This window comes from Panthera pardus, unplaced genomic scaffold (genome assembly GCF_024362965.1).
Source record: "Panthera pardus isolate Hobbes unplaced genomic scaffold, ASM2436296v1 HiC_scaffold_2, whole genome shotgun sequence".
Taxonomy (NCBI): Eukaryota; Metazoa; Chordata; class Mammalia; order Carnivora; family Felidae; genus Panthera; species Panthera pardus.
The window spans coordinates 11,460,506-11,481,635 of NW_026526765.1; the positions used below are offsets into that span (position 1 = coordinate 11,460,506).

Genomic DNA, 21,130 nt, shown 5'->3' on the forward strand with positions numbered 1-21,130 from the left:
CGCTGTAAGTAATCATACTTTTGACTAAAACTCTTGGAATGCCAACCTAAAGTTTTCAGTATTTGAAAGACAAAGATTGCACCATTTAGGGTAATGCTGGCTAGCTAGACTTTGTAACATCTGAATGTAGACCATCAGCTGAGAAAGCTGAGGCCAAAATTAGGCAATCTAAATTATTTAGGATGACAGAAGACAAAGGCAGGGTTTGGCTAGGAGCTCTTCTTAAGTCCGTCATATCACTTGGTAGAGAACAGATAGAAATCACCCACAGAGGTACAGATAGGTTGCTCCAGAATAATTTTTTTTAATGATTTAATTTATTTTTTTAAAGTAATCTCTACACCCAGCATGGGGCTCAAACTCAGAACCCTGAGATCCAGAGTTGCGTGCCCTACTGACTGAGCCAGCCAGGCGCCTCATGCTCCAAGATAATTTTTAAGTAGACCCTCAGTATATCTGAAATCTGATGAGGATTAAGGACTAGTTCATTGCTGTTCCTGTATATTCTTTAGTCTGAGGCTTCTTCCCTCCTCTTAAAATTAGAAAGCAAGAAAGAAATCAGCTTGTTGCTAATTAAAAGCAAAAACACTAAACATCAAAGCACAGGGGTTTTGTTTTGTTTTCCACATATAAATGAGAAGTGTCTGTCCCTGTGACTCTTGCCCTCATCTAATGGGCAGCATAAATATAAAGCCACACACTATCTGTACATCTTGGCTGTCTTCTGAAAATACACTGTAAAGCTGCCCAAATAACCAGCGTGGTTAAGCTTAGGTAAGGCTGCTGCAGGAAAGTGAAACAGGAGTATGTCTGCTGATACTGCAACATCATTAAAGTGTAGATACCTCATGTACTTCTTAGAAGGATGCTGTTTATATTGCTGCTAATTATGGGAAAATAAGCTCTTGTCACTGTCAGTCTATATTGATTTGGCACTCCGGTAGCTGTGGTTTTGAGTGGTTTGCGTGTGAGCAGTTACACGCATAGTTTGGCAAATATTTTCAGGGCCTGACTCAGTTAAGGCTCTTTTGGTTGCTGGAGCAAAAGGGGAATTTATCGTAAGTATATGGGAGCCCCCAGTTAACCTGAGGGAGGGAGGGGGTATGGATGGCCTCACCTTCCCCCCAGGAACAGCTGGTAGTGGGAGCTGGCCAGCTCGGAAACAGCTTCTCTAGTTTGTCTCTGTTTCCCATTTCTCCCTGCGCCTACTTTCTGTCTGTCTGTCTGTCTGTCTGTCTACCCAGCCAACTTCACCCTCACTTCCATAGTGCCTGGAGAGATTGACTGGCAGCTCTAAGCAGTTGGTCAGCTACGGTCAGGGACACACACAGGCCTGCCACCCGAGTCCTTGCCAGAGAGAAGATTTCTGCTATGGAGTATGTGGTCCCCTGGGTAAGAACCTGCTCTTGGGTGACTGTCTGGAGACAGTCGGTCCAAAGGTAGAGATCAGCAAGCCAAATAAGTAACAGAGTGTCTAGAGTAGGAGCAGTCTGGAGACCCATGAACTTGGATGGGAAAGAAATTAATTCCATCTTTATTTTCACAGCTCTCCAGCTAAATACAGTATTTCCTTCTACTGTGAATGTCATGTGGTAGTTTTAGCAGTGCCTGTGATGTGTCTCCAAGGGATATCACAGATGGCTTCAAATTGTTACAGTTACAATATCTCTCAAAGTATTGTTCATGCTAATCACTACTTCAAAATTAACAGTAGTCACTAGACTGCTAGATCTTTTTACTTAATGTAAAGAAACATAATACTTTAAACTCTTTCGATAACTTTAAAGATGGGTTTTCTGTGTAAGTTTCTATATTTTGTGCATTTGAAAACATTATTCTGAGAAGAGACCCATTAAGTTAGAAATACAGTACTCCTAAAAATTGCTAGCTGGAATTGAGACTGCTGTTTTCTCTTTATGGCGGTCAGGATCCAGATGTTTTCTAGAAAGGGTTTTCCAATTTCCTTCCAATTTTCCCTATTCTTAGAAGTCCTTTCTCCCTTTCCACAATTCTTAGTTCCTTTGATCTTTTAGGGGCTAGTAATGGATTCCATTTCTTGTTTGTCTTTTACATAAATCGGATTCTTTGGAGCTGAAGATTTTAGATTATTATAGTATTTCTTTTTCAACCTTTGTTTTATTTTATTTTTTTAAGTGGCTCCATGTTCACACGGGGCTTGAACTCACGACCCCGAAATCAAGAACCACACGCTCCACTGACTGAGCCAGCCAGGTGCCCTAGATTATTACAGTGTTAAAGTTTAGAGATGATGCCAGGATAAAACTAGATCTTGAAACAGGACATCAAAGTATGGAAGCAAGATATGTTTTACAAGCCTGCGTGTCTCAAGATTAGGTATGATGAAAGTTCACTTAAATAGTTTTAAGTGAACTAATTTTATCACACTGAAAGTTACATCAATATTTTGTAAACTCCCTCAGAATGATAACGTAGCCTGTCTCATGTCGTGTGCTGTCAGTCCATTTAGTATGAGCTCAGCATAATTTATGAGAGTCATGGAAATGTAAAGGATACTTAGACCACTGTGTGCTGGGTTGGGGGAGACAAAGCTTATGAAAGAAAAAGTTCACAGAATGTCGTGTTACAGTAAAAGTGTCTCTGTTTGCATCAGAAATACTGACGGTGAAGAATACTGGGAAGTTAATGCATTTTGGGATAATGAATATCAAGCATAGCTCCTATTTAGAACTACAACTTGTTATAAAATAGGGCTTAAAAATTTCCATTCATGCTTTTACAGAAGGCTTTAAAATTTAGGTATGTTGAACCTTTCAAAAATAACATTTTTTTACTTAATTCCAAATAAGCCGGGATTGATCTCGAGGTTGTGAGTTCAAGCCCCACGTTGGGTGCAGAGATTACTTAAAAATAAAAGCTTTAAAATATTTTAGTTCTCACAAGAGTATTTTTAGATACGCACAAACAGCCCATTCAGGATACTTTGTGCACACCACTTTCTGTACCAGGACTGTGCCCTGGAGTTTGAGAGAGCTGTGGGGCAGAGGATTTATTCTGGAATTCATTTGCATGTTGAAAACAGCTTTCATAAATAAGTTGCCATGTTTACGTTTTGTTTTCAGTGGCTTATATTTCACAGGTTTAAAGGTCTCAAAGTTTAAAGGTCCCATTTTAATTTTTTTGTAAATGTCATTTTCTTTTTTTTTTTTTTTAATTTTTTTTGAATGTTAGAGAGAGGGAGAGAGAGAGAGAGAGAGAGAGAGCGAGAGGCAGAGGGGCAGAGAGAGAGGGTGACACAGAATCTGAAGCAGGCTCCAGGCTCTAGGCTCTGAGCTGTCTGTGCAGAGACCAACACAGGGCTTGAACTCATGAACTGTGAGGTCATGACCTGAGCCAAAGTCCGACGCTTAACTGGATGCTTAAGCGACTGAGCCACTCAGGTGGCCCTGTCATTCATTCTTTCTTTCTCTTTCTTTCTTTCTTTCTTTCTTTCTTTCTTTCTTTCTTTCTTTCTTTCTTTTCTTTTCTTTTCTTTTCTTTTCTTTTCTTTTCTTTTCTTTTCTTTTCTTTCTCTCTTTCTTTCTTTCTTTCTTTCTTTCTTTCTTTCTTTCTTTCTTTCTCTTCTTTCCTTCTTTCCTTCCTTCCTTCCTTCCTTCCTTCCTTCCTTCCCTCCCTTTTTTTAAATTAAAAAAAATTTTTTTTAAAATAAGGGGGCAGAGGGTGGGGCAGAGAGAGAAGGGCATAGAGGATCCCAAGCGGGCTCTGTGCTGACAGCAGCGAGCCCAATGCAAGGCTCGAGATCATGACCTGAGCTGGAGTTGGAAGCCACCCAGGTGCCCCTGTCATTTTCTTTTTTAAATTGAAGTGTAGTTGACACACGGTGTTATAGTGCTTTCAGATGCACAGTATAGTGCCTTAATTCTGTACATTACTTGGAGATTACTATGAAGAGTGTAGTCACCACATTTTAATTTCTGATAATAACTGGGATATGAGTGGGTACCTTTTAAATGACATTTTTATTGTGAAAAACAGATCTTTTTAATGCCATACATTTCTGGCATTTGTGTGAATTTCATGTTAATTCTTGGTGTCTGATTGGCCTGAAATAAGCACACACTATCATTGCACCTTCCTTGCTGGACCTCCTGCCCAGAACCTGGAGATTTGAGCAGGCCAGGATTCTGACACTGTTAAGCACGCTGCCTCTGGTTGACTAGCAAATGGAAAATTAAAAAGTGAAAGGGGAAGCACAGCTAATGGAGCAGGAGAGGGAGAGACCGGAAGAAAGAAAGAAGGGAAAGAAGGTAAATATTGCCTGACGAACTGGCGTCCCTCTCCTGGCGGGGACCCAGGACGCCCTGGAGAGCAGGATTGCTCCCCTGTGTGGGGAGAGGCCTCCTCCCCTCAGCGGCTTTGCTGGGGTCAGGCACGCAGGAGTCCTTCCTCCTCCTGATTGTGCTTTGTCATCACTGAGTATTTTGGCTGCGGGAAGGAGGAGCTGCTTTGCATCTGTATGTAAATATAAGACTTTCCCTGGAAGCTCCCCAGGCCCATTATGGCAGATGAAACACCAAACCCAAGTCAGCCCTGGCTCCCCCATAGCTTGGCTCTGTTTCTGAACCACCGCAAGGATTTTATCGATGTTGTCTACTTTTCCATTTTATTTATATTATATTATTTACCATTTACTATTATAGGTTACTATGTGTTTTGTGTGGCTTATTTTTATTTTCATTGGTTTACAAATACTCTTACCCAATGATTTTCCTAGTTGATGAAGTAATTCTTTATTTCCCTGCTTCTTTTAACTGTTGTTCCCTAAAATTGCCTCTTTTAGGGCAGCTTTCACTTGGCCTGCAGTGCTGTGTGTTTGCCAAGCAGAAGCAGTGAGAGAGCTGTGTGCGAGGTGCTAAGGACCACGCAGCAGAGAAAGCCAGAGATCAAAAGGGGGGTCATTGCAGGTGGCACAGCGATGCTGCCACTTCACGGCGAAGAGAAAGTGAACAAAGTTCAGGTTGACTGTTGCAGTTATTGCTGAATTCAACTTGAGAAGCCCTGGGTGGTTGGAACACCTTGTGCTCCGTGGTGAGCACCCACGACCCTGCTTGATGTTTCAAAGGTGACAGGTGTTGTCAAATGTTGGTGCTTTCTTAGCTTGACGTTTTTTATTGTCAGGCTGACCCTGTGGTCCAAATAGAGATGCTTTGGAGAGTGAAAGACAGTGTTCCTGATAATTATTCTAGAACAATAGTGTAAACTGGAACCGTCCCTGTGGACCCTGGATATGTGCTCGCTCAACTCAGTGACCACAGTTTTACAATTTCTGTACACAGAGGGTAAGAGTCATGTTAAGATATTCGTGATTCCCAATGATGAGTGTTTCATGGCTCTTTCCTAACTTGAATAAAATGACATTTAATTCATATTGGACACATAAAGGCATTGACAATTGGCCGAGAGGAGTAGTCAGAAGAGATGATGCTGAGTCAGAGCTCCTGTCAATAGTGGTCTGTTTAAAAACAGACCTAGAGTACATTCAGAGAGTCCCCCTACCCCCTCCTTGAGTGGTTGAATTGCGCATTTTATGTGTGAGCTAAGTGTGACTTGAGCAGTGAATCAGGATTTGTCAACACTGGGGGACCTGGCGTGCATCCTACCCTTCTTTCCTTGAACTCAGAAGGGGGGCTTTGTGCTGCCCTCTCCCTCCCTAATCACAGAAGAAGGGTGGTGAAAAAGGCTTTTTAACTGCGTTCCTGTTTTGAATGAGCCAACTTATTTTGGTCAGAGTCCTCTCCCCCCTCTCCTGGCCTGCCTGCCTCGACATCCCCCCCCCCCCCCCCACCGCCCGTGGGTCTGGTGTCCCAGAATGGGGGTAAAATCCTGTTTAGCAGCTAGATTCCCTGAGTGGAACCCCCCACAACTGCTTCACTGAACATTAGAGGAATTGTTCTGTATTTGGTCTTAATTGTTCTGTAATGCTAGGTGAAATGCATTTTTAACCACCTTAAAGTAAGAGCGTATTCATTCTACTTTGTTTGCCTTCAGAATTCTTCAGTAGTATAAGCATTAAGATAAATCAGAAGTAATATGTGTTAAAACATATCTTTTCCTTACATTCTGAAATTTTGTACATATTGTATATGGTTTTGGAAGGTATGTTGGGTAAAGTAACCATTAACTGGAATATAGATATAGTCAAGCCTGTACATTATAGTCCCTAGTTTTCTGGTGCAGCCTCTTGAAATAACCTAGATAAAAAGCTGGTTACATGCTGATATTTTCAGTCTGTGTGGCCTGAATTTCCAAACTGATCATTACATACTGCCTGGAGCTTTCTATTCTCATTGGATTAAAAAAAGATTATTTTGAAGGGAGTGGGGCAAAAGAGGGTAACCGAGTTTACCACTCTGTTTTCTTTAACTGTGCTAAGAGTATTGAGTTACATGGAAACTGTCCATGTTTTTACCTAAATAAATAAGGCTTGCTTAAAAAAAACAAAACAAAAAAAAACACCTAAATTGGACTTTTGTAAGAATCTCATTTTTAGCTTTAAGAAAAAAAATCTCAGAAGTAGGACATGTTAGAACTGTCTTATCTTTGAGTATGAGAATCCAGGCAGTTGTAATTTTCTCCTAAAATCTATTATTTGAGTTGGCTTATTTTTCTACATATGCTAAAATATTTAATTTTGTCCAGTAAAATTTTCCAGAAAAAAACTAAGGTATAAAAAACATGCAAGAAAATGGTGTCAATACACATTTACTTTTGGAGTTTTCCCGGGTTCCATCATATGGATTATAAAACAAAATCAGTGGACCATGACACTGCGTTGTTTGGTTTGATTCTCCTGTTGTGTCTCAACCTCTTACTGTTGGCAGCATGTGTAGCTAACACGACAGACTTCTCCTAAGTGATAGGAAAGGCGTCTTCATTAAGGGGTATAGAATGAATGTTAGTATTTTCTACAGATACCAGATTGTTCTTAGATGCCTGAAAACGCCTGAGAGGACACCCAACAGGAGGACCGCTCCGTATCGGCCCGGTTGAGGTTGTGTTAGTGCTTCTGAGGGTTTGGGTGTTCGTTGGAACTGGAGGTGGAGTGCCAGTCCGTTCTTGTGGACCCTGCGGGACAGCGGGGCGCATCAGTCCAACGTGGGCGAGCCTGGAGCTAATTACCCGTCCCCGTTTACTGTCGCCAGCACCCCACAGCCATCCTGCGATCAGCCAGCTGAGCATCTACGGTGAGCCTCGCGCCAGCTTGTGAAGAAGGGTGTGGGCAGGTCTGTGATCGGGCGAGGAGAGTTTCTGGGCCAGGTGGGTCCTTGCGATGGCGCGTGGGACCACTCGCGTGGGGCCCACGTCTGCAGCGGGCAGAAATCCGTTCTCGAGGGCCGTTGTGCGGCACGCTAGGACTACGCTAGCTCCTTCTGCCGCACCTTGCTTCACACCAGCGTCGGAGTCTTTACAGGCCGAGGCTTTCAGCCCAGAGTCTGAGTGGATAGATGGCAGGAGCGGTACTGGGCCCAAGGCAAAGAACGGGAAGTCCGAAGGGAGAGCGTCGGGTTGTGGCTGCGCAGGGCAAGGCATGGTAGCGTGGGAACTGCTGTCTACCGAGCATGTGCTCCCTGTAGGGTGAAAAACGAGGTTCCACATCTGCCTTTACTCTGTGCGGAGCCCCCGAGTGAGCCTTTATGTGTTCCGTCCTTTGCGCCCCCCCCCCCCATCTTGCCCCTCCTGTGTGGATACTGTCGTTCTTGTCATTGTATTGAGGAGAAGCCTATAAACTGAGGCTCAGAGACATCAACCCGCTTCCTGTTCCCAAGGTCACGAGGTAAGCGGGGATGGGATCTAGAACTGGTCTCACTCTGAGCTTCTCGTGTTCTCTCCTGCCACTGTGGCGTCTTCCTCAAATGTTGGTGTTTCTTCCTGCACGTGGGCGGGAACGTGTCTGAAGAGGTCTGAGCGAGGGGCTGTCTGGCACAGAGGATGCGTACGTGGAGGTTCCTGCCTGGGTAAGGCGGCCCGGGGAGGAGAAGGTTCTGAGTGTCGAGCAGAACAGAGTTGGGGGGGGCCGTGGCTCAGGGCTGGTGGGTGGAAACAAGGCCGCTGCTGGCATGGCGGAGCCCTCCCCAGCTCGAATGGGCCTGCAGTTCCCAGCACCCGGCCCTTCTGCGCCTGGCCCCTGGGGCCGAGCGCCTCTTCCTGCACGAACTGGCTGGAATGTGTGATCGCTGGAGGTAGGGGTGCACCCGTGGGGACATACTGTAGCCGACGGGGTTCCTTTGTCAGTGACATCACGGTCGCCCGCGTTGTGTGGCCTCGCGTGAGGGGGGCCAGAGCGAGCTTGCGTCGGGGACACAGGGCAGGTTTGAGAGACTCCTCCCTGCACAGATGTCCTGGGAACACCGAAGGTGGAAGTCTTTTTTGGGGTTTCCCTTATTCCTGATAGATACGAGTGGTGTCCAGTTTTGCCAAAAAGGTATTTTGGTCTGTGATCTTTGGACTGTGCGTACATTTTCGTAATTACAACCTTTTAGGGAAATTTGCCCGATTTTGGCTTCGTTTTCAAAAAAAAAAAAAATGCCATGTTTTTCTCTTTCCACTTGTATCCTTAACAGTTTTTGAGGGCTCATGACAGTCATACAGTTTAAAGGTTAACGTGAGCCGGATTTTCAGGAAGAGTGGCCTTGGGAGGCTTCCTGTGGGCAGGGGCCACAGGGGTGGGTGGAAATACTCGGCTCGTTCTCTGTCGAGGGCAGTGTCCAGAGCGGGTTTCTTGAGCCCCAAGCAAAGATGGCGGTGAAGTGAGGCAGCTTCATTCCTTTTGCAGGCCCGAGGCTCAGAGCGCGAGTGTTAGGAACCACTGCCACGGGCCAGAGGGCTACCTCCAGCTTGAGAGGAAGACATTCCTGAAGAGAAGCAGAAGCTGTTATGTTTGCTCACCGTGTCCTGTATTTTTACTCTCTTGTCCCTCTTGTCCTACATCTCAGCACTCTTTAGGAGTTGAAATCTCGTTCCCTGAAACTTCACTTGTTCGCTGTTGTGGCCGATGGTGCCCAAATGTTCAGAACTGCAAGAGCTCTTGTCTGCTGAGCCTTTCAAGTACGTGAAGGTAGCGACCAGGGCCCTCCTGGCCTCATGCTCTTTCTTTAAGCATCCACACTTTCCCTCTGTTCCCCAGTAGCTTCCACACTTTGCACCGATGTGGGTCACAGGATCCCAGGTCTGACCTTTGTGAACCTTGCAGAGTACGCACTGCTCCGACCGGTTCCTGTCGGAGCTCCGGCTCATGGAACTCTCCAGAATGCCTGGTGGGTTTTCTCTCTTCATCTCCTTTCCTTTCACCCAGGTTCCTTCCCGACTTTGTATTTAAAGAAATTAGTATTTGAATGTAAATGTAACTTCACACATGTCACTGAATTTCATCTTTTTACTTCAGTTATTCCAGTTCAGACCGCTGGATAGTATGTATTCTTTTCCTCCCGACACAGCAGTAATTTCTCTGAGCTGTGGGTCTGCAGATCTGAGAATGGGACTCCTCTGCCTTGCTATTGGGGTGCCTGCTGGCAAGCTCCAGGGAAAGGAGCCATCAGTGAAATGTGTAGGCACCTGCTGTTTGCTGTGTCCCCGGCGCTCTATCTCTGGCTCTGTGAGACGTGGTGCACGTTCTACCAGATGCCCCCCTTTGACTTTTACTGATACTAGCCTCGACCAGAACAGCACTTTGGTCCCCTGGATTTTACGAGCAGTCCCTGGATTGCCTGCTGGAGATGCTTCAACTTTGGAACCGACATACATCTGATAGAAGCTGTTGTGGAGCTTGGATGGAACAGTGACATTTTAAAAGTGAGGAGTCAGTCATGTTTTAGAAGTGATTGGCTTGTTAAATACTATGTGATTTCTTCTCACTTGCCCATAGATGTGGCTAAAAATCTCCCTTCTAGTAAGAGAGAGATGACTAAATGGTGTAAATTTTATGCCTTAATTTCGATAAAGACTGAAGTATAAGAATTAGGGACAAGTTTACATGTAGGAGTTTGGTCTGAGAGAAAATAGCAGTAGTTAAAAAGGACAGTGTTAAACTTCAGGTGCTTTTCTCTATGATTAAATCTTACGAGATTTCTACATTTTTTTCTTCCTAGGAAATTACCTATTGGAAAGTTCACTTAGAATTTAAGAATGTACTCAATTTCTCCTGAAAGGTGAAGTGCTCCCTTGGTATGAGTTTGGAGTTCTGATGAATTTTTTTTAAGTTTATTTATTTATTTATTTTGAGAGAGACACGGGGCGGGGGGGGGGGGGGGTGGGGAGGGGGGAGAGAGTGGGAGGGAGGGAGGGGCAGAGAGAGAGAGAATTCCCAGCAGGCTCCACACTGTTAGTGCAGATTTCGCAAAGGGCAAGATCGTGACCTGAGCCGAAATCAAGAGTTGGACGCTTAACCGATTGAGCCACCCGGGTGCCCCATCTGATGATTTTTTAAACCCCCCCCCCCCCCCCCCCCCCCCCCCGATCTTCTAGAGCACTGATCAGGACGATGGGACCACATACTGCTGAGAACGTCTGCTTTGCCATTTACCTCCTTCTCGAGCAGGGGTGACAAATGCAGGCATGCTCCTCCCTCCGGTGCCTGGCTGCACGGCATCAGTCCCCGGGGACACTCTTGCTCTGAGCCAGGACAGTCTCCTTGTCCCTCTCACCTGGACTTGGACAGAAGTCATAAGCTGCGGTCGTAACGAAACTTTCTTAATTTCCCTTGACTGCAAGCCATGACGCACAGTCTCTGAGCCCCTGCAGTTCTGTACTAGGTAATTGTGCGTGTGTGGTAATTTTTGTGACATGTGACTTGTCTTACCTCTCCATCAACTAGATTATGACTTAAACAGGATTGTTTTCTCTCCCCTTTCTTCAGTAGTAGAAGTCAAGTAAGTATAAATAATGAAAAATTATGTTCTTAGAAGCCTTTTTTTAGAAAAACTGTTATAAAGACACCAACATATTAAAAAATGTAATGTGCTCTTTCAGAAGAATTAATACAGCCCTACAAGTTACTAGTTTAAACAAAGTATTACTTGTTAAATATTACTTTATTTGAATAAAAAACTCCCCAACACCCTCAACCCTAAAGATACCCTAAATGATTAAAAATAGAAAAAACTTAATCCATCACAGCTATTGAACCATCAGTCTCATCCCCCGCCCCCACGATGGCATCGGTTTCAGACCTGAGTGGAGTGGAACTTAACACAATCTCCCTTTCTTGTTCGCTGATGAAGGCACTAGGACACCCAGTTACAGCTGTGGCCATTCCTGGCTGCACCTCTCAGGGTCTCTAGAGCTTGTTTGTTGGTGAACTGGGGTCCTATGGGACACTGCCAACTCTTCACCTTAGACAGTGACTGTTTTACTCTGAATGCATTTGTTTTTAAAAACTATTACGCAAGAGGATATGGCTTGTAAAGGAAAGAAGGATTCTACAATTAAAAATACATGGTTCTCATTCCAGCTTTCCCTGTGCTCTACGGTTTATTAATGAGGACTTCTCGTTGACCTTGACTTCAGAGTTCCTAAGCCAGACGGGCAGTCGTCCCACAGCATGCTGCTTGTTCGGATGGCTGGCTTGCATGTGTGCTAAAAATTCAGCCGGTTGCTAATGGCATGCCTCGCAGACTTCATCCTTTGGGGATTTTGAGATGTTTTTGTTAGGAGAGTTGTGCTGCTCACTGTAGCAGCGGTGGCAGTGTTTTGGGAGTTGGAGAGAATACTGCACACAGTGTGTGTGTCCCCTCAGCAGAAACACAACCGGCAGCTGCTGGCGGTGCTGTGTCCCATGGCTGCAGGGCTGTCCCCTGCTCCGTGGCCTCTGTCCAGTCTTTGGGTCACAGAGCTTCGATTCTGCAAGGGGCCTTTCACTGTCCTCCGATCCACTAGAGGCACTTGACGGTGTCGTCGAGGCTGGGAACTTGTGCTTTTTGTCATGTTGAGAAAACTATAAGATGTCAGTGTATTGGAACATGTTTTCATTTGCTTAATGGTAGCTCTCTATTATGATTCAGGAATTCATTGCTTTGGAGGAGTCCTCGTGCTAAGTATTTATGTCCTCATATGATTAACACATGTGCATTTCAGAGGAAAGATTGCATCTTAGCATCTTAGAAATGCTCCCGAAATAAACTTCTGTTGTAAAAGACTTGTTCTGTCATGGCTGCTTTCAGCACATACTGTATGTGGAAAGTTCTTGGTGTTTCAGGAAAATATTTAAGTTAGGTTAGTGGGAGTGGGAGTGGACCCTTTGTGGGTCAGTTTTCGTTCGGCATTTTGACACCACTGTGCTTTTCCTGTGGTTTCTGTGTTTTTCTCCATCAGCTGTCGTCTTCCTAGTCATTAATCATTTTCACTGTTCTGAATCCTACCTGGAGATCAGACTCCTCCCGTGAGCAGCCTACTTTCATTGGCAGCCTGTTCAGTGAGGCAGGCACCTGTGCCAGGCTGGGCGTGTGCAGGGTCCATTCTGCCGAACCAGCCCTCAGCGGGTCACAGACGGTTGTATACGGACCCCAGTACTGAGTCGTTACAGCCTGTTTGTGTAGCCTGTGCCCTGTAGCCTTGGTTATTCAACATTGTTACTTCATAAAGCTTGTTTGTAATTTGAAATATCGTAATTTTCTTTTGACTGTTGGGTTGCGGGTTTTGAGTGTGTGATTGCAAAAACACCCAAGGGGTCATGAGTTGATGAGTGTAGTGAAGTGACAAATACAGATATTCCAAAGGGGGAAAGATCATTTATTTAAAACCATTAGTGATAATTATTTGTAGAAGCTGCAGTGATTTTCATTATGATTTAAAAATTATGAGTTGCTTTTGGCCCATATACTTAACATTTCTTCCCAGTGTTCAGTACATAGGATTTTCACACCCACGATTCCTCTAGTTTAGACTTTCACGGCTCTAATTGGGTCATTGCTATGAATTCCAATGTTTATACAACTTAGTCTAAAAATTTGTGATCAGTGCTATTATGAGCCCAGTATCTATCTGTATCAGAATCTGAGGTGAGGAGTAATCGTAGATACTGTAACTTTCAGAAATCTTTGTGCATCTTTCAATACAGATGTTTATTTAGTGTATTAACATCTCCTTTCCCCTCTCAATAAAAAGCTGTTATTAAACATTTAGTGCATCGTACATTCTGTGGCATCCTGAGTCAAGTCAAGGAGATAAAAAATTGGTTTGTTAAAATGATTGTGCTTTAAAGAAGGCTGAAGTGATCTGTTTATTAATCCAGTCCTGGGAGTGACTCTCAGGCAGATGATCACTAGATCGTGTGTGTGGGTGACTGGGGTGTCTGGATTTCCCTAAACTGGGTGTTTGCCAGATCGCAAAGACATTTTAATCATTTTCACTGACTGAATCCAGAACACCTAGATCTTTCCTCTTTTTCCCCATAAAATTAGGGCTCCCCTCTCTGTCCCCCCTTCTTCTGCATCCTTTTCTCTCTTTTCCTAACCCCTAAAAAGGCTAGTAGTGAGTGTTCTCAAACTTTAAGCCAAAACAAAACGAAGTTGTGAAGGATTATAGAAGAGCCTGGTCCTGGTGTTTTCTTCCAAATTGAATCCTGGTGACTACTGACATCAATTGAAAAGTACATGAAAACACTGGCGGTGCATATGCTTCCCAGTCCTGAATGGGGTAGACGTTCTGTTCGTGGTGGGCCAGCTCTCCTGAACAGCTGAGACACACGGCCAGCGTAAAATTATTAAACATGGCAGTGAGAACAGGTGTGCTGGGCTCTCAGCGAGCTGCCAGGCCCAGATTGGCCAGCACGCCCAAGTGCAGAACTGTTCGCACCTGGCACTGCGCTACCCGCCTTTTGTGCGCACCAGTCCTGTGACCCTGGTGCGCACCTGCCTGTGCACCTGTCTCCCGTGCGCAGCTGCTCTGTGCGTACCCGCCCCCTCCCATGAATACCTCTCCCATGAATACCACCCCCTGTGCACCTGCCCTCTCCCGTGCGTACCCACAGCCCCCGAACCCCCTTTGCACCTGTCCCCGTGCATCCCCACCTCCGTGCATCCCCTCCGTGCATACCCACTGTCCCCCCCCGCCCCGTGCACCTGCCCAGTGTATACCTTCCTCATGTGCGCACCTGCCCCCTCCCGTGCGTACTCACTGCTCCTGAACCCCCTGCGCACCTGCCCTGGTCCCGCGCCTCCCGCGCCTCCCGCGCCTCCCGCGCCTCCCGCGCCTCCCGCGCCTCCCGCGCCTCCCGCGCCTCCCGCGCCTCCCGCGCCTCCCGCGCCTGTGGATGCAGAGACGGCTTCCAGCCTGAGGAGCAGGGAAGAATTGGTATCGCTGATCTCGTGCGAGACACCTAGGAAGGGGCGAGGAGGTGCTAAAAGATGAGTGGAAACAATGATGGGGAGAAGACGGGAAAGAGACCAAATTGATGGGAAGATGACTTCTGGGGTGGGTATGTGGGGAAGATTTCTTTTTCAAATATTTCGAGGCTGATTTACTTAGAAGTAAACTTGCCTGAATTTGGCTAATTCCAGACACGTATTTTCATAACAAATTTAAATGAAGCATGTTCTTACTGCCAATTGCAAAAAAGCATTCGGTTATGTACCCTTAACTTTTGCTGGGTAGGTTGTTAAGCCTTGCATTTAATATCACTAACATTTTATGTTGCCTTGTCTAAAATTATGAGTGTACATTAAGCACTTCATGGCCAATAATAGAACTTTTGACAGGAGATATAATTGTCTGTAATGTTTGCTTGGTGGTTTATAGGACTTGTTATAGTTCTTTACATTTTTTCCTACAGGTGATTTGAGTTAGCAGAGAGCATTGGTGTTGCGTTTATATTTGACACACTGTATTTGGAATGCTTTGACAGGATAAACCAAACTGTGGACAGTTGGGGAATAATCCCATAGCCTGAGTGTATATCTGTAGAAAATCTAACTGCAACACGCAGATCTTATTCCTCTTACAAGTGGTTGATTTCTGTCATTTGTGTAGTGAAATAGACGACTTGTTTCCTTGGTGATTCCTTGAAACTTCTGAAGCCTTCCTTAATGAATAGAGACCATATAGGTGGTCACCGTATGGGGTGAGAGATGGGGGATGTGAAGTTTTTCTTTCAATCAGAGAAGACTGTTTTGTTGTTCTGAATATTTCAGCCCGGGAAGAACTGCTGGAAAAACTGATTCCTAGTTGTGCCCTAGTAAAATGCTTTCAAAATATTTTTTTAGGCAGCTTGGGACCAGGGAGGTTTGAATAGCTTGTTAAACAGACTTTTAAGAGCTAGAACCAATTAGCACTACTGAGTAGTGTTTAAATGTTGACTAGATTCATAAGACTATGCTGGAAAATAAATTGCAAATTTGAGTTAAGTGTGACATTTTAAGTAAGCCTTTGGTCCTTAAAATCACTTTTCCTGAGCTGGAGATGAGCCAGCTTCTCTCTCGTTTTTCTTGCCTAGTCACCAAGTTTCTAGAGCACCAGCTTTAGGCTGCCCTCCCCCCCTCAAATATATTCCTTTTTTAGAAATAAAAGTACCTGGCCTCTATGATACATAACTGTGAGTCATCCAATGGATATTAGAGAACTGAAAAAACATGCTTCGAGATAGTTTTTCATGTTGTTCCAGAGCAGTCTAAATTTGGACTCATTTGAAATTGAAGTGAAAGGTTGTATCCTTGGTGCCCTGATGGAACATTCTGGTTGATGGGTCTCTGAGTTGCCATGGAGAGGGCAGGGTCAGCCTCACCCGGACAGAGGCACTGGGGTTTGCGTGCACTCAGCTCCAAAGGGGTGGCCTGTCATTTGTACGTCAGTGACTAGCGTCTGCTGTTTGAGACCCTTGCATGTAGAGCCTCGTGGTTTGTCATGCCAGTGAGAGCCGATACTGCTTTCGTGGTGGATAAGTCCGTGGCTAAAATTTGATATAAATGCTTAGCAATATTTGGGCAAATTGGAGCATGAGTGCTTGGTAATACCAAGTGTGGGCAAGTCAGGAGATTTAGATGTTCCTCGGTGGAAACAGCCTCACGTGATGAATGGGACCTCCGTAGTGGTGTGTGGGTGCCAGTCTTGGTGTTTCCTGTGTATCTAGTCATGGTGTCAAAATGCAGTAAGTTGGGAAGTACTGGAATGAATTCTGTGCTGTTGCTTCCCCACCATTTCAAAATGCAGTGTGTGGTTTCAGCGAGGACTGCAGATCTGTCCAACCAGCAGTTAATAGGGGCAAGAGGGGTTTTTAAGGCAAAAAGTTACCAGGTGGTTTTTGTTGGTGGTTGATGCTCTAAGGTGCAAAGAGAATTGCCATTCCCTCTGTGTCAGCGAGAGAGCGTAAACGTTTGCGCCGTGGGGTTTGTTTGGCTCGCTTCACTGCCCATAGTCCTTAGCACTGGCATCTGATCGGCTCTTGGTCAGGGTGTACCTTTGAATCTGTGTTTTTGGAAGTCGTCCCGAGGAGTGTATACTACAGTCAGTCCGGTGTAACCTGAGCAGATTATGTTCTTTTGTTGTTAGGGTTTCTGAATTTATGAAGAAAAAGTGGACATTTGGATTGGGATTTGACATTTGAATCTTTATTTAAAATTCCACATAGAACTCCATTTGAGTAAAGGTGACGGGAATGTTTTGTATGGAATGCTTCAAGGAATCGTGACTTAGTTCTGTTTTGTGGGGTTTCCTGATTATTAAAATGATGTATTTTCTTGTAAAGCAACGAGAGAGTGAGACATAGGGGAAAGGAGGAGGAGGGAATTATTAAAATAACAAAAGGAAGGCTTTGCCTTTCTTCGGGGATAAGCGTGTTCTGTCACTGAAGGTTTTATTCTGCTGCTGAGCTTTATTCCGGTTGAGCTGGGAGCAGACGCCGATCTTTCAGGTTTGCTCGTAGGAAGCTTGAATCCGTCTTTGCTTTTCTCATAATTGTAACCTTGCGTTTCTCCTCGCCAGCTGAGAAGTTAGACGGGACCATCGTCAGGCTGTGTCGGAATTCCTGAAATGTGAATACAGATTTTATAAAATCACTAGTGTTTTTATTTGCGGCTTCTGCCAGGGGACCCAAAATAAAAAGTCGAAGCCTTTCTGCGAAAAGGACAAACTGTGCACATGTAGGAGTGGAGTAAATATTTTGTGAAGCAGTTTCCGGAGATCTTAGAATAATTGTGATGCCAGCCCACCCTTCTGGGCTGTCGAGGCCGTGCTGTCTGCTGTTCTTGCCTGTATCACTTAGTAAGTATACCGTTCTCCACAGATGAGGAAACCGAGGTACAGAGTAGTTAAGTAGCCCAAGGTAAGGGGTGGGCTGATTGGAACCTAACTCCTGGTCCCTGCTCATGACTGCTCGGCTAGAACTCTTTTTTAATGTTTATTTATTTGAGAGAGAGAGAGTGCACGGAAGCAGGGGAGGGGCAGAGAGTGAGGGAGAGAGACTCCCAAGCAGGTTCTGCATGGTCAGTACAGAGCCCGTTGTGGGTCTCAAACTCAGGAACCACGAGATCATGACTTGAGCCAAAGTCAAGGCTCGGATGCTTAACCGACTGAACCACCCAGGTACCCCTCAGCTGGCACTTTTAAATTAAATGATTCAGGAGACAGGAGTATAAATACAATTTATTTTTTTTTGTGGCATATAAAATCAGACCCGTTATTTTCTATTCCTTACACAGACTCTAATGTTATGAAAGGCATTACCTATTTTTGAATGCTTTGTCCTCCTTTTTCATCATCATTTTGTGCTGCACCATTGCTGATAACCTATAAACAGAGATTGTAAAGGAAAGGAAGGGCGCAATCCCATCAGTAAAGACTTTTAGCTTCTCCTTTACCTGCTGATCAATGCTTTTCAGCTTTTCTGCTGTAATTCCTCACCAGTTTCCACTGTTGTCCTATAGATTAAATCCCGTATTGCTTTTTAGCCTGGAATGTTTGGGTGGGAAAAATCCGGCAATGTAGTTCAATTTCGAAGCTGAGATACTGTGAAATGAATACTTTTGTAAACCTGTGCACTTGTGTGCATGTTACATAGGTGAACCCGTGCACTTGTGTGCACATTACATATATTTTTAGCAGTTGAGCTCTGGCTCATTGTAGTGAAAATGTTTTTCCATGAATAATTCTTTAATGTTGGTCTTGGGTTTTTACTACAGATGTTACAAGTTTGGCTCTGATTCTCCCTTGAAAAACTCCTACAAATTGCCAGTTTGGCATAAGAGTTATGAAGTCACATTATTTTCAAATTATGTTTATTTCTGTTTTTAGCATTTTTCATCTGTTGTAGTCGTATTGTAAAAATGTGTCTACATATGAAATTATCCTGTAGTGAGGAAGTTGGCACATGACTTCTAGCCTTTGTCTCCTTTTGAATACCATGTAGAAATTTGGGGTTTCTCCCACAGTTTAATGAAGTGGCTAATATTCAGTGCTATCAAATTTGGACTAAAATCACTAGCCCAGCTGCAAATGGAATGTTGTTGAAATTTTTATCACTTCGTAAAACACCGGGTATTTCTGTCAAATTAGATTGACAGAGGGCTGGTAAAGGGTTAATCCTGAAAAACCCAAAAATAGCAGTTCCTCTTTAATCTAAGTAAGTCTGTGGTCTTGGAGAATGTTGGATAATTCCTGTCTTAGCTTGACACATGACCAAGGCACTGGGTAGATTTACGTGAGAGTGCCATTCATTTTCATGCTCTCGGGGATGTATTTCGTGCATTTTCTGCCAGCATAGGCTTTAAGGAGGTCTGTAGTTCATTTGGGATTGCAGAGAGCTGAGGTTCGGCAGTTCTGACCATGTTCAGAAGTTAGTTTGTATCTGGCCCGGAGGACTGGCCTTTTTTGGTCAACAGAAGCTAGTTTACATAGTCGTTAGTGAATGAATCTATGGAAAGGAAAGGTACAGGCTTGATCTAATATAGGTTACTAATTTTGAATGGAGGCAAGATGATCTATTCGAAGGGATTGCTTCCTTAATCCCCAGTGGTCTTTGCTAACACGTGGCTCTGTTAGGGGACTTGGCGAGATGAGGACTGAGCAAGGCAGACCCATCTAGGTGGTGGGAAAACCATTCATTTGTGTAAGGAAGCCTAGTGACAGACCTATCAAATTTGTGCAGTTTGAAAGGAAAAACATAAAATCGGTGACTTACACAAATATTTGAAAAATTGGTGTATCTCTTTGTTTATAAGACTATTTGTTAAAAGTGTGTGCAAAATGTCTATTTCTATAGGAAATTTGAGCCAGAGGAGATACCGGTGTTAGCTTGCTTCAAGCCTCATTCTTGTGGCCTTTCTGCAGACACACATACTCTTTTGTAGGCTGGGGTATTGCATTTACTATGTTCCTGCCTGTCGAAATAATTCAGGTATGTGAAATTTCAGCATAAATATTTCTCTAACTTGCCTTCTCTGTCCTTTATTTATTTGAAGACCCACCCGGATGCTGGGGCAGTGACTGATGGAACTTTGATCCTTTGCAAATACCTGGTTTCCTTGTGTTGGAAGAACTCACTAAATTAAAAAAAAAAAAAAAAAAAAAATCCCTCCTCCAACAGAAGTGAATGGCTGGCCTGGTCTACTCCCATATCTCAGGACAAATTTGCATACACACCCCTTCATTTGACACTTGTGTCTTTTAGAATGAAAATCAGATAACACTGCATAGTAATTTAATCACTTTGTATCCACACACATGCCTCTAGGATTTCCCTGGTGAATTAGGTAGCAATGGCCTTCTCCTGAGATTGATACATATGTAATAAACTAGCCCAGTCAGCTCTCTGGAAAGTGGGGAGTGGCAGGCAGGATACCCCAGCCTCTGCAGGACTGTTCCGCCCCCACCCTCCCACGCGGGACCTTGGAAGTCCTGCTTCTGTGGTGTGTTGACCATCAGTCCCATCCACTGCATGTCTGCATCTGGGTCTTAGCCCATGGGGCAAGGTCTGGATATCAAAGTTTTGGCATATATGTATGTGTAATTGACATGTATGTATGTTGCACTCTGCATCTACTTTGAAATGACTTTCTAGAAATTAGAAGTAAGTTACTGTATACAGATCACTTTCTGGCATTGCAGTGTGGACTTAGGATTCTTTTACCAACGTTTTGAAAATGGGCATAGTGACAAACCGTAAGAGACGCTTAAATATATAGAGAACAAACTGAGGGTTGCTGGTGGGGTGTTGGTTGGGCTGATGGGCTAAACGGGTGAGGGGCATTACGGAGGGTACTTGTTGGGATGAGCACTGGTGTTATACGTAAGTGATGAACCACTAAATTCTATTCCTGAAATCATTATTATACTATGTTAACTAACTTGGATTTAAATTAAAAAAAAAGAAAAAAGAAAAAAAATGGGCATAGCCAACTGTCCACTTATTTTCATCAGTAACACATAGAGTATAGTTTGTAATATTTTTCTAAACCGATGAAATCATAGAATGAGTGGGGAAGTGCATTCTGATGAAGTAGACCATAATCAAGACGTAGGGAAGTCAGCCACAGTCAGGAAAGTTTGCAGAGTGGAAAGGACAGTCACTAGAGCATTCTGGAGGTTCTTAGTACAGGTTTCTCTTGCTCTTAGAAAGTGCGTGTCGCACCCACTGTCTTTTGTGGAAGACCTACTTCAGTTCCAGTTTTCTCTAACAGAAAGAAATCCGAAGAGGATTTTGGCTTCTACAAAATGGTAATTGTGTCTTTGTTTTATGCCATTCTAGTGTCCAGTTTCTTAGGCATGCTCTAAGAACGTTGGGTTAGCAACGGAAACCTGTATATCTCCCTGAAGCTGATAGCCCTGCCTCTCCACCATGAACTCCTGCTTTTGTTGATTAATCTCTTTGTATTCAATAACGACCTTAAATGGCTCATTTATTGGTGTTCTGTCTTTTTTTGTTTATGCTAAACATATTGGAATGTTGGCATATCAAAGATGTGAAAAAAGAATTTAGGAAAAGTCGTAAAAACTAGAATTAGGTGTTATTGTATCCTAAATGTAAAAAAAGGAATTCTAAGAGAATGTTGAGTCTCATCTTTGGAGGTAATGTTGTTCTGTAAAGAAAGGGAATGTATTTGTGTTAATAGTAATATATACATTATCTCAAAAGAAGTGCCTGCAGTAAACTTCTTGGAAGCCTAAAGTA

At 44.0% G+C, this 21,130-nt stretch overlaps 1 protein-coding gene across 6 annotated transcripts in view; it reads left to right on the forward strand.

Moving 5' to 3' along the window:
• TRIO (trio Rho guanine nucleotide exchange factor) overlaps positions 1-21,130 on the forward strand; it is a 354,644-nt gene that overhangs the window by 26,867 nt on the left and 306,647 nt on the right. The window lies entirely within an intron of this gene.